Below are 13,342 nucleotides of genomic sequence, written 5' to 3'. Positions count from 1 at the left end.
TGCCCTTCCATCTATTTAGGTCTTCTGTGATTTCTTTTAGCAGTTTTTTGTAGTTTTCTTTATATTGGTTTTTTGTCTCTTTAGTTAAATTTATTCCTAGGTATTTTATTCTTTTAGTTGCGATTGTAAATGGGATTCGTTTCTTGATTTCCCCCTCCGCTTGTTCATTACTAGTGTATAGAAATGCTACAGATTTTGAATGTTGATCTTGTAACCTGCTACTTTGCTGTACTCATTTATTAGCTCTAATAGTTTTGTTGTGGATTTTTCCGGGTTTTCGACGTATAGTATCATATCGTCTGCAAACAGTGATAGTTTTACTTCTTCCTTTCCAATTTGGATGCCTTGTATTTCTTTTTCTTGTCTAAATGCTCTGGCTAGAACCTCCAACACAATGTTGAATAATAGTGGTGATAGTGGACATCCTTGTCTTGTTCCTGATCTTAGGGGGAAAGTTTTCACTTTTTCCCCATTGAGGATGATATTAGCTGTGGGTTTTTCATATATTCCCTCTATCATTTTAAGGAAGTTCCCTTGTATTCCTATCTTTTGAAGTGTTTTCAACAGGAAAGAATGTTGAATCTTGTCAAATGCCTTCTCTGCATCAATTGAGATGATCATGTGATTTTTCTGCTTTGATTTGTTGATATGGTGTATTACATTAATTGATTTTCTTATGTTGAACCATCCTTGCATACCTGGGATGAATCCTACTTGGTCATGATGTATAATTCTTTTACTGTGTTGTTGGATACGATTTGCTAGAATTTTATTGAGTATTTTTGCATCTATATTCATTAGAGAGATTGGTCTGTAGTTTTCTTTTTTTGTAATATCTTTGCCTGGTTTTGGTATGAGGATGATGTTGGCTTCATAGAATGAATTAGGTAGTTTTCCCTCCACTTCGATTTTTTTTGAAGAGTTTGAGCAGAGTTGGTACTAATTCTTTCTGGAATGTTTGATAGAATTCACATGTGAAGCCATCTGGTCCTGGACTTTTCTTTTTAGGAAGCTTTTGAATGACGGATTCAATTTCTTTACTTGTGATTGGTTTGTTGAGGTTATCTATTTCTTCTTGAGTCAAAGTTGGTTGTTCATGGCTTTCTAGGAACTTGTCCATTTCATCTACATTGTTGTATTTATTAGCATAAAGTTGTTCATAGTATCCTGTTATTATCTCCTTTATTTCTGTGGGGTCAGTGGTTATGTCTACTCTTCCATTTCTGATCTTATTTATTTGCATCCTCTCTCTTCTTCTTTTTGTCAGTCTTGCTAAGGGCATATCAATCTTATTGAATTTCTCAATGAACCAACTTCTGGTCTTATTGATTTTCTCTATTGTTTTCATGTTTTCAATTTCATTTATTTCTGCTCTAATCTTTGTTATTTCTTTCCTTTTGCTTGCTTTGGGGTTAGTTTGCTGTTCTTTCTCCAGTTCTTCCAAGTGGACAGTTAATTCCTGCATTTTTGCCTTTTCTTCTTTTCTGATATAGGCATTTAGGGCAATAAATTTGCCTCTTAGCACTGCCTTTACTGCGTCCCATAAGTTTTGATATGTTGTGTTTTCATTTTCATTCGCCTCGAGGTATTTACTAATTTCTCTTGCAATTTCTTCTTTGACCCACTTGTTGTTTAAGAGTGTGTTGTTGAGCCTCCACGTATTTGTGAATTTTCTGGCACTCCGCCTATTATTGATTTCCAACTTCATTCTTCTATGATCCGAGAAAGTGTTGTGTATGATTTCAATCTTTTTAATTTGTTGAGACTTGCTTTGTGACCCAGCATATGGTCTGTCTTTGAGAATGATCCATGAGCACTTGAGAAAAAGGTGTATCCTGCTGTTGTGGGATGTAATGTCCTATAAATGTCTGTTAAGTCTAGCTCATTTATAGTAATATTCAGATTCTCTATTTCTTTATTGATCCTCTGTCTAGATGTTCTGTCCATTGATGAGAGTGGTGAATTGAAGTCTCCAACTATTATGGTATATGTGTCTATTTCCGTTTTCAGTGTTTGCAGTATATTCCTCACGTATTTTGGGGCATTCTGGTTCGGTGCGTAATTATTTATGATTGTTATGTCTTCTTGTTTAATTGTTCCTTTTATTAGTAGATAGTGTCCTTCTTTGTCTCTTTTAACTGTTTTACATTTGAAGTCTAATTTGTTGGATATTAGTTTAGCTACTCTTGCTCTTTTCTGGTTGTTATTTGCATGAAATATCTTTTCCCTACCTTTCACTTTCAACCTCCGTTTATCTTTGGGTCTAAGATGTGTTTCCTGTAGACAGCATATAGAAGGATCCTGTTTTTTAATCCATTCTGCCAGTCTATGTCTTTTGATTGGGGAATTCAGTCCATTAACATTTAGTGTTATTACTGTTTGGATAATATTTTCCTCTAACATTTTGCCTTTTGTATTATATATATCGTATCTGATTTTTCTTCTTTCTACACTCTTCTCCATACCTCTCTCTTTTGTCTTTTCGTATCTGACTCTAGTGCTCCCTTTAGTATTTCTTGCATAGCTGGTCTCTTGGTCGCAAATTCTCTCAGTGACTTTTTGTCTATAAATGTTTTAATTTCTCCCTCATTTTTGAAGGACAGTTTTGTTGGATATAGGAGTCTTGGTTGGCAGTTTTTCTCTTTTAGTAATTTAAATATATCATCCCACTGTCTTCTAGCTTCCATGGTTTCTGCTGAGAAATCTACACATAGTCTTATTGGGTTTCCCTTGTATGTAATGGATTGTTTTTCTCTTGCTGCTTTCAAGATCCTCTCTTTCTCTTTGACCTCTGACATTCTAACTAGTAAGTGTCTTGGAGAACGCCTATTTGGGTCTCTTCTCTTTGGGGTGCGCTGCACTTCTTGGATCTGTAAGTTTAGGTCTTTCATAAGAGTTGGGAAATTTTCAGTGATAATTTCTTCCATTAGTTTTTCTCCTCCTTTTCCCTTCTCTTCTTCTTCTGGGACACCTACAACACGTATATTTGTGCGCTTCATATTGTCATTCAGTTCCCTGACCCCTGCTCAAGTTTTTCCATTCTTTTCCCTATAGTTTCTGTTTCTTTTTGGAATTCAGATGTTCCATCCTCCAGTTCACTAATTGTAGCTTCTGTCTCTTTAGATCTACCATTGTAGCTATCCATTGTTTTTTTCCATTTTTTCTTCTTTGTCCTTCACTGCCATAAGTTCTGTGATTTGTTTTTTCAGATTTTCTATTTCTTCTTTTTGTTCAGCCCATGTCTTCTTCATGTCCTCCCTCAATATATTGATTTGGTTTTTGAAGAGTTTTTCCATTTCTGTTCGTATATTCAGCATTAGTTGTCTCAGCTCCTTTATCTCATTTGAACTATTGGTTTGTTCCTTTGACTGGGCCATATCTTCAACTTTCCGAGCGTCATCCATTATTTTCTGCTGCTGTCTGGGCGTTTGATCAGATTTCCCTGGGTGTGGGACCCGGCCGGTTGAAAGGTTTTTCTGTGAAATCTCTGGGCTCTGTTTTTCTTTTCCTGCCCAGTAGGTGGCGCTCCTCTGTCTGCGGGTCCCACCAGTAAAAGATGCTGTGGCTCCTTTAACTTGCCAATCCGAATCTTGCAGTCGGCCCGGGAAACCGCGCGTGGAGGCGGGGGTCGCTGGCCGCAGCTTGAGGGAGTGCCGGTCCAAATTGCCCAGCTGGCCCGAGACGCCAAGCATGGTGGGAGGGCCCCGCTATCCAACGTTCCCAGTCAGACCGGGGAGCCACGTGCGTGGAGGGGACCCCAGTCGCCAGCCGCCCCGGCCAGGAAAATGCGCGCCCCTCGGGTATCTCACCGCAGCGGATTCTCTCTGCCCATTCAGCCGTTCCAGAATGGGGTACGCTGTCTTTTTGGTCTCTGTCGTGGCTCCGGGAGCTGTTTCGTATTGTTTCTGTTTCTTTAGTTGCTGTTCTGGAGGAGGAACTAAGACCCGCGCGTCTTACTAAGCCGCCATCTTCTCCGGAAGTCGCACTCATCTTTTGATGGGCACTTGGGTTGTTTCCATCTTTTGGCGATTGTGAATAATGCTGCTGTGAACATTGGTGTGTAAATGTCTGATTTTGTCGTTGCTTTCAGCAATTCTGAGTATATACCAAGTAGTGCTATTGCTGGGTCATAGGGCAACTTGATATTTAGTTTCCTAAGAACTGCCAAACGGTCTTCCATAGTGGCTGCACCATTATACATTCCCACCAGCAGTGCATGTGTCCCAGTCTCTGCATCCTCTCCAACATTTATAGTTTCCTGTTTGTTTAGGAGCAGCCATTCTTGTAGGTGTGAGGTGGTATCTCATTGTTTGTCTTGATCTGCATTTCCCTGATAGCCTGTGAAAATGAGCATCTCTTCATGTGCTGTTAGGACATCTGTATTTGTTCTTTAGAAAAATGCTTATTCCTGTCTTTGTCCCATTTTATCATTGGGTTGTTTGGTCTTTTGTTGTTGATTTGTATGATTTCTTTATGTATACAGGATATCAAATCTTTGTCCGATGTGTGATTTCCAAATATTTTCCCCCATTGAGTTGGCTGTCTCTTCACTTCTTTGGCCAGTTCCTTTGATGTGCAGAAGCATTTGATTTTGAGGATTCCCATTTATCTATTTTTTCTTCTGTTGCTTATTCTTGGGGCGTAAAGTTTAGGAAGCTACCCCCTATTACTAGGTCTTGAAGATGTTTTCCTACATTTTCTTCTAGGAGCTTTATGGTGCTAGTTCTTATATTTAGGTGTTTGATCTACTTTGAGTTAATTTTTGTATAGGGTTTGAGGTAAGCGTCCTCTTTCATTCTTTTGGCTATCGCTATCGCCCATCTATTGAAAAGTCAGTTTATCCTAGTTCATTGGATGGATTTGGGGGCCTTGTCAAAAATCAGCTGACCACAGATTTGGCGGTCTAGTTCTGTGCCCTCGATTCAGTTCCACGGGTCAGCTCCCTTCCGGGTGAATTTAATTTAGTAAGCAGTTTTTCCAGGTCTTCAAAGTAGGTTATTGGAATTTTGATTGGCATTGCATTGAATATGTAGATCAATTTGGGTAGAATTGTTGTCTTAACTGTCTTTAAGCTTCCTGTCCATGAGCAGGGAATGCCATTCCACCTTTTAAATCTTCTTTCATTTCTTTTAGCAGTGTTTTATAGTTTTCTGTGTACAATTCCTTTAGTCCCTAGTTAAGTTCATTCCTGGATACTTGATTCTTTTAATGGCTATTTTGAATGGATTTTTTTCTTTGACTCAAAGGTAGGTCATTGCTTGTGTATAGAAACATGACTGAGGTTTGCATATTAATTTTATATCCTGCCACCTCAATGAATTTGTTAATTAGCTCAAGTAATTTTGTTACTTGATCTTCCTAGTATAGTATCATGTCATCTGCAAATAAAGATAGTTTTAATTCTTCCTTTCCAATATGGATGCGTTTTATTTCTTTGTCCTGCCTGTTCTAGCTAGAACTTTTAGTACAATTTTGAATAATAGTGGTGACGGTGGGAATCTTTGTCTCATTCCCAGTCATAGGGGGAAATGTTTCAGTTTCTCATTGAGTGTGGTGCTGGGTGTTGGTTTTTGATATATGCCCGTTTGCGTATCAAGTTACCTTTGATTCCTATCTTTTGAAGTGTTTTTATCAGAAAAGGATGTTGAATTTTGTCAAATGCTTTTCCAGCATCAATCTAGAAGATCATGTGATTGATCCTTTTTGATTTGTGAATGTGGTGTATTATATTAATTGATTTTCTTGCGTTGAACCATCCTTACATTCCTTGTATAAACCCCCACTTGGTTATGGTCTATAATTTTTTTATGTGTTCGATTTGATTTGCTAGTATTTTGTTGAGAATTTTTGCATCTATATTCACTAGGGGGACAGGTTGGTAGTTTTCCTTTCTTATAGCCTCTTTACCCAGTTTTTTTTTTGATTAAAATAGAGTTTATTAGCTTTTCTTTTAATATAAACATGAAAATCACCATAGGTTGTAGCATTCTTTTCAAAATACAACTGCAATCAGTACTCAAATCTCCAGGTTCCAAACTTCATAGAACAATGTTTTTTGAGGTTGTAGATTGTAATACTTTATATGTGATTATTTATATCTCTGTCCTTTAAAAATGATGGAACCTGCAGCACTCAATATGAGGTGAAGTGTTACCATACTGAAAGTTGTCTGAATACAGAAATCCTTTGTTTTTAGGCAAAATTCCTACATGTACATTTGAGAAGGCAGGAGAAAAGAGATTTCATGGAGTGGAAAACAATAATTTTTAAAAAATTATTTCAAATGTAGATGACACTGTTATCATCAATCTCTTAAAATTACTTATTCCCTACTCTTTAAAGCTGAAATTAGGGTTCCTATGGAGTGTATAAGTTCCCTCTTTAAACTCCAGAATTTCATATAAGATGACTACAGATAGCTTAATGTGTAGGATATAAAGCTGTTTCCTAATTATCCATCACTAACAGGGTCCAATTTCTTTTATTTCACGTGAATTTCACTGCTCTTCATAATCTCCTTTTACCAAATCTAGAGAAAAGAAACTTAGGTGATCAAAACAGATGAACAGTACACAGCCTTGCAAAGGACAATTTTAAAAATAGGAAGATTACAGGTGTTCCAAAGTCTTGGTGCAATTTTAAGCTTTGATACCAGTAGAAGTAAATAAGTGCTACAAAACTTTCAAAACATCATTTGAAAGTTTATTTAAATTTGTTTTAAACTGAACATAGTTTTGTAAATTCTGAGTATTAAGCTTTTAATTTTAATTTTTTGGTTCAGTGTTTGCCATCTTCAAGAAGTCCTGAAACAAAAAATCAAAATTGAAAACATACTCAGAATTCACAAAACTAAGTGTTTTGTAAATTTTGAGTAGTAAGCTTTTAATTTTAATTTTTGGTTTCAATGTTTGCCATCTTCAAGAAGTCCTGAAACAAAAAATTAAAATCGAAAACGTACTCAGAATTCACAAAACTTAGCAAGTACAAAAGAAATGGAAACTATCAAATGTTTTCTTTAAAGGTTTGGTTGCATTTATACTTATGCTGCAGTGCCCTGGGGCACCCAAAATGCACTTTATAAAAGCTTAGAACTGCAGATACTTTGTATCTCATTATGTGCTTGTTATCATTGGATCACCATGTTCGTTGGAATTATTAACTAGATTTTAACAAATAAGAGGAAATTATCAGAAAATGAGAGGCAAGCACCATTAGAATTCACAAGAAATGAACCGTGGACATAGCAGACGTAGATAATCAATAACTGATGACTTTCTGTGTTGATAACCCAAACATGCTAAAATGGTAGTGTTTACAAAGAATTTTAGTACATGCTATCCAGCAGCTTTTTCGTTTGAGTTGACTGCCTATGACTAGCAGCTTCAGTGATATAGTAGGGAGGATGACCCTTTTAACACCTAACAATGCTACAGTCTCTGCTTCCAAGTGGTTTTATGAGTTGTTAAGAGTCCCATGTTTTAATAGTAATGCTGCATTAATTCTAAAGGCATATGCAGCAATATTGGGGTGGGTGGTTGGGGCAGGAAAAATAGGAAAAACATATAAGTTATATGGTTAGTGTCTTTAAAGTCTAAAAAATTTAAACTATTAATTAAAAAAAAACACACATTGCCCACAGCTGTCATGTACACAGTAAGCAAACATCTGTGTGTGGTTGGGAGCTTTCACTTTGGAGTGGTTTTCATAACTCTGTTTACATTAAAAAGGACAGGAGACAGTGTTTCATTGACAAGGCCCCGTTCTTTCCTCTAGAGTGTAACCCTCGCTGTCCACAAGTCTCTTGAATTTGAATTTGATGTCTTTCCCTTAGATGAACAGACTAACTTTGCTGGTGTTTTAGCCGGAGTGGTGATGTTTCTCCAGTCTCTGTAGATGAGGACTGGAGATGTCACAACTCCTCATTTCTCTCTTTAAGAGGGGATGGCATTAGAGCCATTAGAGATGGCTGAATACCCATGAAATTATCAGCGCTGAAAGCGATCTCATAGCACCTCTACATAAGTCTTTGTGTTTGTCTTCACATAATCTGGAAGTGGCCTCTAGATTCTGTGCTCTTTCTTTGCTGAGAGGAGCAAATAGAAAATTTAGATTGTTGTCATCGGCTAAGGAGCGAAGGCCAAAGCAGTATTTGGCATACACACTGGCAGGAACATTAATACTAAACTGTAGTAGGTCCAGAAAGTGCCTTTCCATCCCCTCCATGTCCTCGAGGACCTGGCGGTAGTCCACATTCCATATGGCCTGTTGGTCCCACACCTTGGAGGCAAGAAGAACGGCTCCCAAAACAGTTCTTTTCCAGTTAGTAGGACAAGTGTCGATCTCAGCATAAGTTAAAAGCCTATCTAAGTAAACCAGAGTTACTGTTGCACATTCAGCTGTTAGCTGTGCAGCACTGAAGAGTTCGAACAAATCTGTAAATAGATTTGTGTTCAGGATCATGCTTAAAAGATCCCTCTGGAACCTTTTCTTGTGTGCGCGGGAGTGATCTCTCATCAAAACTATCCGTGGACCTGTCTGCATCTCGGTTCTTCATGTGGTAGTATACTGAGGGTCCCACGTTTTATTGCGGTTCTGAGATTAGGCTGGCTGTGCTGTCACCTAGGAATATTGTTGAGCATGAGCTAGACTTTTTAGTAAGCCGCCCCGCAGATACCTGGTTAAATGGTTGCTCTTCCTCCTTTCTCGCACATCCGTTTGAGATCTGCTCAGCAAAATTGTGCTTGCGCTTGGATGGTCAGAAGGGTTTGATTCCAATGCGAAGTCTTCGGGCATCTCCCGGTCGCTGATGTGCTGCAGATGGTGGCCCTCTCCTGCTCCGAAATCCAACTCGGCGGGCCCCTCAGCACCCGCCACGGCCACCGCGTTCCCGACCGCAGCCCCGTACCTCTCCAACTTGTAGTCCGGCCCCGCCGGCCCAGCTTGGGGCTGGCATTGGGGGGCGCGCAACAGGTCAGCGTGTTCTCCACGGGGCTCCTGTGCTCCGCGTTCTCCTCTCACCGCCTTTGAGGCCGCTGCCCCCCGAATCCATCGGGCTCAGCAGTCGCCCCCACCCCCAACACTGGCGCGGCCGGTTCGGGCAGCCCCGGGCTATGCTGGGTCTGCGCGGCACATGCAGGCTCGGCCTCGCCCGTGGATCGCCCTCCGGCCCCGGGCAGGGTTCCGGCCCCGGCCGCACCCCCACTGCTGAGCTGCTGCCGCCTCTCACAAGCTGACTCTCTTTACCCAGTTTTTTCCCCCTATTATTTATTTTTATTCCATATTTTTTACTCGTCTGTTGACAAGGTAGATAAAAGGAGCATCAGACACAAGGTTTTCACAATCACACAGTCACATTGTGACAGTTGTATCATTGTTCAATCATCTTCAAGAAACATGGCTACCGGAACACAGCTCTACATTTGCAGGCAGTTCCCTCCAGCGTCTTCACCACATCTTGAACAACAAGGTGATATCTATTTAACGTGCAAGAAGAATAACCTCCAGGATAACTTCTCGACTCTGTTTGGAGTCTCTCAGCCATTGACACTTTATTTTGTCTCATTTCGCTCTTCCCCCTTTTGGTCAAGAAGATTTTCTCAATCCCTTGATGCTGAGTCTCAGTTTTTACCCAGTTTTGATATGAAGTGTTAGCTTCATAAAATGAGTCACGTACTGTTTCTTTTTCCTCAGTCTTTTTGAAAACTTTGAGCAGGATTGATGTTAGTTTTTTTTGGAATGTTTGATAAAATTTCCCTGTGAAGCCATCTGGCCCTGGGCTTTTTTCTCTGTTCAAAGAATCTTGATGACTGGATTGCATTTCTCTACATGTGATTTGGTTTGTTGAGATCTTCTCTTTCTTCCCGAGTCAGATAGCTTGTTTGTGTGTTTCCAGGAATATGTCCATTTCATCGAAGTTGTCTAGTTTGTTGGTGTATGGTTGTTCATAGTATTCTCTTATGATTTATTTTATTTCTTCAGGGTCTGTGATAACGCAGCCCTTTTCATTTCTCATTTTATTTGCATCCTGTCTCTTTTTTTTTGTTAGCTTTGTTAGTGGTCTATCAATTTCATTGATTTTCTCAAAGAACCGACTTTTGGTTTTATTGATTCTTTCTGTCATTCTTTTATTCTCCCAGTTATTTAACTCTGCTTTAGTCTTTGTTATTTCTCTTTTTCTACTTGCTTTGGGGTTATCTTGCTATTCCTTCTCAATTTCCTCCAGATGAGCAGTTAAGTTCTTGACTTTTGCTCTTTGTTGTTTTTAATATAGGCATTTAACAGAATAAATTTCACTGTCAGCACAACCTTTACTGCATCCCGTAAGTTCTGATATATTGTATTCTCATTTTCATTCATCTCTAGAGACATTGATTTCTCTAGCAGTTTCTTCTTTGACCCAGTGGTTGTTTAAGAAGGTGCTAGTCTCCATATGTTTGTGAAAGTTCTCATTCTTTGGTGGTGACTGATAACCAGTTTCATTCTGTTGTGATCGGAGAAGGTGTTTTGAGAAATGTTGATGTTTTCAAACTTATAAAGACCTGTTTTGTACCACAGCATTTGATCTTTTCTGTAGAATGTTCCATGAGCACTAGAGAAGAATGTGTAGCCTTGTGTTTTGGGATGTAATGACCTACCTATGTGTTGGCTTATATATCAAGGTATTTAACTTCTCTATTTCTTGTTGATCCTCTGTCTAGTTGTTCTGTCTACAGAGGAGAGTGGTGTGTCGAAGTCTCCCACTGTTGCTTCTGAAGCATCTATCGCTGCCTTCAGTTTTGCCAAAATTTACCTCATGTACTTTGGAGCTCCTTGTTTGGGAGCATAAACGTTTATGATTATTTCTTCTTGTTGAACTGTCCTTTTTATTAATATATAGTGTCCTTCTTTGTCTCTTATGCTGTCTTTATATTTACAGTCTATTTTATCTAATACTAGTATAGCTATTCCTGATTCATTTTGGATACAACTTGTATGGACCATCTTTTTCCATCCTTTCACTTTCAGTCTGTTTGTATCGTGTCTAAGATGAGTCACTTGTAAGCAGCATATAGCTGGCTTATATTTCTTAATCCATTCTGCCAATCCGTATCTTTTAACTGGTAAATTTAGTCTATTTCCATTAACATTCAAAGTTACTACTGAAAAGATGTTTCCTGAATCCACCATCTCACCTTTGGATTTTATTTTTCAGATCTCTATATTCTTTTTCCTCTTTCTCTCTTTATCCTTTAAGTTATCCTCACTGGTACTCTTCACTTCTGGACCCCCGCCAGACCTTCCTCTCCTGTCTTTTTTTTTTCCAACTGGTAGTATCCCCTGTAGTATTTCTCGTAGGGGCAGTGTCTTGTTGACGAATTCTTTCAGGATTTGTTTACAAAAATTTTTGAAGGACAATTTTGCTGGGTAGAGAATTCTTGGCTGGAAGTCTTTCTCTTTCAGAATCTTAAATATATTGCACATAGCTTCTCGTCTCCATAGTGCTAGGTGAGTAGTGTGAACTCAGCCTAATGTGGTTTCCCTTGTATGTAGTAGATTGTTTTTCTTTTGCTGCTGCTTTTCAACATTCGACAGACTGAATAGTCTGTGCCTTGGGGAAGGCCTGTTTGGATTTATTCTGTTTGGAGTTCTTTGGGTTTATTTCACCTCTGTATTTATGGCCTTTATGAGGGTTGGGAAGTTTTCCCCCATTATATCAACTGCTGTTCCTAGCCCCTTGCTCCTCTTCTCTTTTCAGGACCCTGAAGACTCATCTATTTGTGGGCTTTGTTTTGTTCATCATTTCCCTGAAATGCAATTCAGATTTTTCCATCTTTTTTGCCTTTTGCTGTTTTGAGTTTTCAGAGTCAGTTGTCCTGTCCTCGCGTTCTTTCCTCTGCCTCTCCGCGTCTGCTGTCATGCACCTCAAGTGTATTTTTGATGTGGTCTGCTGCATCTTTGGTCTCTGTGATGGCTGCTCTTTTTCTCTTTACTCTTTCAGGTTCCTCTTCATGCTCTTATACTGTCTTTTTGATCTCCTTTCTGTCATTAGCCACTCACTGATTTTATTTAGCAGAGTTATATGAGCAGCTGTGATTAGTTGTCCCAGCGTCTGTCTCTGGTGTTTTAATTTCGTCACTAGACTGGGTTGTTCTGTCTGCATCATGACCTGCTTAGTGACCTTCTGCTGTCTTCGTGGCATGTAAATATCCTGATAGGATGACTAGGTGCTGAGTAGTCCTTTTATTTGTGGGACAGGTGTGGAGCGGAACTAGGGGCGTGCGGAGGGGCTCACAGCGCGGTGACGGGTTGGGGTGTGGGGAAAGGTGCAGCTCACGCAGGCTTTGGAGCAGAAGCAGGGTGCAGTGTGGGGGACACAGAGGTGCGGCGATCCAGGAGGCAGATGGGGCGCTGTACAGATGTGCTGGGGCTGGTGTGTGAGCAGGATGTGGGCGTGTGTATGAAACGTGGTTGTGGATGTCATGGTGTGGGGTGTGCAGGGCACAGAAGTCGGGGCAGAGGGAGGTTGGGGTGCAGGTCTGACCTTGTGCAAGGGGAGGGGCCTGGGGGTTCAGGATGCAGATAAGTGGGTGTGCAGGGGTGGACACAGGTGACAGAGGTTGTGGGGCGTGTGGTGGGGTGGGTGTGTCTGCTTGTGCAGGGCAAGGCTGCGTGGCACAGGTATGCCCTGAGTACCTGCAGGGGTGGAGAAGGCACTCACTCCAGCCGTGGGGTGGGGCCAGGGTTTGCACGTGTACAGGCCAGGGGTTGGGGTGCAGGGCTAAGCTGTCCATGTACGGACGTGTGTGGGTCTGAGGGGTGGGTCGGTGGTGCACATGTGTGCAGAGCTGGGGGTGGGGAGGCTGTGCATATTGAAGGGCTGTAGGCAGTGGGTGTGGTGAGCTTGCAGGGGGTCAGGGATAGGGAGGTAGGGGTTGGATGGGCAGGCAGATCCCACAGCTGCTCCAGAGAGGGGGTTGGTTGGGGGGCAGGTATGCATGTGGGCATTTGGTGGGGTGTGGTTACTTGGAGCATGGCGAGGGGGTTGAGCGACGGGGTTCAGGTGTGTGGGGTGGGGGTGTGGGGGTGTGTCGTCGATGGCACCGGGGAGGGGAGCGCGTCCTGGGGTGTGGCGTGGCTTCCTTCCTGCTGGCATCTCCGCCCCTGAGGCCCCGGCCTCGCCTTGGGCTTCGCAGACCTCTGTCCCTCCACCTCGCACCTGGGGCCGCCTGTGTGGGGCGGAGACCCAGGCCACATGCACCCTGGGGTCTCCAGTCCAGTCACCCTCCTGTCGCTTCTCTCACTGTTCCTTGGAGCAGGGGTGGACCGGCCTGTCCCTTGTCGCCATCTTCCCAAAACTCTGTTG

The 13,342-nt window shown here is 41.2% G+C and overlaps 1 protein-coding gene and 1 pseudogene across 3 annotated transcripts in view; one reads left to right on the top strand and one right to left on the bottom strand.

Moving 5' to 3' along the window:
* The window catches only part of PGAM5 (PGAM family member 5, mitochondrial serine/threonine protein phosphatase), a 68,132-nt gene that overhangs the window by 20,867 nt on the left and 33,923 nt on the right, over positions 1-13,342 (top strand). The window lies entirely within an intron of this gene.
* On the bottom strand, positions 5,154-9,030 carry LOC143683454 (cyclin-Y-like protein 1 pseudogene; annotated as a pseudogene).

The sequence above is a fragment of the Tamandua tetradactyla genome, chromosome 5, assembly GCF_023851605.1.
Source record: "Tamandua tetradactyla isolate mTamTet1 chromosome 5, mTamTet1.pri, whole genome shotgun sequence".
NCBI lineage: Eukaryota > Metazoa > Chordata > Mammalia > Pilosa > Myrmecophagidae > Tamandua > Tamandua tetradactyla.
This window is presented reverse-complemented; position numbering and strand designations above follow the sequence as displayed.